This window comes from Vombatus ursinus, unplaced genomic scaffold, assembly GCF_900497805.2.
Source record: "Vombatus ursinus unplaced genomic scaffold, bare-nosed wombat genome assembly UNPS02013931.1, whole genome shotgun sequence".
Taxonomy (NCBI): domain Eukaryota; kingdom Metazoa; phylum Chordata; class Mammalia; order Diprotodontia; family Vombatidae; genus Vombatus; species Vombatus ursinus.
Genome location: NW_020953709.1, coordinates 2,176,529 through 2,179,816, shown reverse-complemented (window position 1 = coordinate 2,179,816; position 3,288 = coordinate 2,176,529).

Below are 3,288 nucleotides of genomic sequence, written 5' to 3'. Positions count from 1 at the left end.
AGAGAGAGAGAGAATGGAGAGGGGGGAAGGGAGGGAGAGAGACAGAGGCAGAGAGAAGCCTCCAGAAACAGGAAAAGTAACATCAGGAAATCAAGCAAGCACGCATTTATTAAGCACCTGCTATATGCCATGCACAATAGTTCCTGCCCTCACAGAGCTTACCTTTGATCCCAGGAAAGGCAAGGTAATGGATTATACAACACTACAACCCAAGTACCTAATTTGTATAGAGCTCCTATTGGGCCAGCCACCAGAAGAAATAGTAAGTTTAGATAAGACAACGTCGCCCCTGCCCTCATGGGATTTACATCTATTTAGGGAGACAAGAAGCCATTAGAGATAATTATAAGGCAAAATGCTAGCAGCCAGGCACAGTCACCAGTGTAACCCTAGGTATTTCATTTGATGCATTTAAAGACACGATTCTAAGAAGGGGCCATGGGCTTCACCAAGGGGCCAACAAAAGTTAAGAACTCTTGCTTTAAAGGATGGATAAGAATTCATCAGTCCAGGAGAGGAACAGAAGAACAGAGAGCAGTTTCTGGGAGGCAGGATCAGAGACTATTTAGGAATTCATTTTTTCATTCGAAAAGCATTTGTTAGGCCCCTATATATAAAAGGCACAGCGTTGGGGGGCTTGCAAAGGTCAAGATTTAGGGAGGACTTTGGGATTTGGCCAGTGGGGGTTCAGCAGAACCCTGGGGGTGACATCAGGGGATTAGCACAAAAGCCAATTTGAAGGGAACTGAAAGAAGGTGAAAACTGAGGAGTGAAAATGGACTGCGGCAATAGAATTCTCAGTACTTGGTCTAAAATTGTCCAGAATTCAGTACCTTGTTTATTCGCAATACATCTATTCAGTTGAAAATTAAAACTTTCTGCTGCTTTGGGTGGGGGGGGAGTGCTAATTCTGCTTGGGACTTAATGTATGCAATATATGGCAAATATCTTGATTTAAAATGCGCTTTATTGGTTTCACATTATTTCACTTCAATCACCATCCTTCTCTCCTGCCTTCCTTGCTTCCCAGATTCAGTGGAAGCCTATGACCACATCCATATACAAGAAAAAAGCCGGGTTTTGGGGGTAAGTAAGGATGAGGATCTTGTGATGATTGTGCCGGGATCGAGGAGGTGGAGGACAGAGTCAAGGCCTCCGGGACATTCATGACTTCAAAAAGCAATTACAGTGCCTGATGTCCCCGGCTGACTGACAGAAATGGGAAATGCCTTGTATAGCTTATAGGTAAAACAGATAAGCCAGACACACATATATACAATACATGCACATATGTATACATATAAATGTGTGTATAGATACATTCATATGTTTTTACACATGTGTGTATAAAGAAATAGATACGTGTGTGTGTGTGTGTGTGTGTGTGTGTGTGTGTGTGTGTGTGTAACACATATACATATATTTAGAAAGTCAGGCAGGTAGACCCTGTGGGGTTTATTATCCTGGGAAGAGCCCTCATGGTGGTATTATGTATTTGCAAAGAAAAAAAGAAAGAATTGGATTGAGATCCCCTCCCTGTTCCTAGGGCAAACTTATGCTGGAAAAGAGATTGATTTTACTGTATGTCATTAATCCTGGGATGGGGGAGGGGATGGGTAACAAAAGGAAAATCTTAGAAAATAGGTTTTTAGAAACAGAACTTGAAAAAAAAAAAGAAATAGAAACTTGGAGATCACTAGTCCAAGGCTTCTTAACCTGGAGTCCAGAACCTTGCTTTATTTATATATGTGTATGTGTGTATGTATATATATTATATATATATGTGTATATGCACATAACACACAGCTAAATAAAAATTAAAATATGTAAATACAACTATCACATATATGTATGTATGTATATACATGTGTGTACATATGTCTTTACATACATTTGATAGCTGTATTTCAAAATAGTTGGCTTCCTTTGGAATTTGATGTGTTTTACTTTTATACATTTAAAACCTTATTCTGTGAAGGGCTGCCCAGGGACTGAGGTCACACATAACAGTATATGAATCTCTGCTCCCAGCTCTCACCTCCACACAGCCACCTCATTCTGCAGATGAGGAAAGACTGGCCAAAATGCAGCGGTCGGGTTATTCTGCGGATCCTGGTCTCCGGGAGAGACGTTACGGAGCTGGTCCCGTTCAGGATCTCCAGGAACGTAGCCAACCCTACCCCTCCCCATCCCCACCCCGGCCCCCCGCCCCAATCACCTTGTGTATAATCATGGGTTCGTGTCATCTCTTCTGATAGGCTGAGCTCCTGGAGGGTAGGAAAGGGTCACTTCTGTCTCTGTCTCTGTCTCCTCAGTGCCCAGCACAACCACTGGCCGTTAGTGGGGAAGGAGGGGGAAGGGAACCAGCACCGATTAAATCTCTATTGTGTACCAGGAACTCTGCCGGCTTTACACATAGGATGCTTTTGATTCTCATGACAGCCCTGGGCAGTGGGTGCTATTACTGTCTCCACCTTACAACTGAAGAAACTGAGGCAGACAGAGGTTAAGTGACTTGCCCAGCATCAATAGTTAACAGTAAACATTGATTAAGCCCCTGCTGTGTGCTGGGCACTGCCCTAAGCGCTGGGATTACAAATATGAAAAAAGAAAGTTAGTCCCTGCCAGCAGAGAGTTTTAGATCTAATAGGGGAAGGTCAAGGCAAAAAGAAACCGACGAGGGGGTGGGGCAGGAAAAGCTCCCAACCCTGGGGCCAACTGGAGATGTCCAGGTGGCCCAGCCTGGTACAGCCAGGTGAGAGTGAGAAGTCCTGAGCTGGGCTCTCTCCTTAAATAGAGGCAGAGAGCATCGAGGAGGCTGATGGGATCTTGTGGAGTGATGAGGTTTTTCGTAATGAACTTCCTGTGTCTGAAGCGGGATTTGAACTCAGGTCTCTGGCTCCAGGGCCAAAGCTGTACTGATGGTTTTTCAGATGCACCTTTGTACTCAGGCTAAGGGTCTCTACGATCAGGATCCTCTTGAGTCCATGCCCTTTCCACACCCCTAAAGAATACGTCTGAATCAAAGGTTGTGGAAGGAGGAGAGAATCTCTGAGCCTGGAGAGGCCGTCAAGCTCACGGGCCATCTGGGCCAGGCTGCAGCTGATCAGTTACCCCAGGGACAACATCCCTCCAGCCTGACCAGTGCAGCCCACCACCCAGAACAAAGGAGCAGACCCAGCCTTAGGGAAGAGACAGCCCAGGGAAGTCAGCTGGCCCCCCCACCCATCCGCCTTGGGGCTATCTTATCTCTCTCTCTCTCTCTCTCTCTCTCTCTCTCTCTCTCTC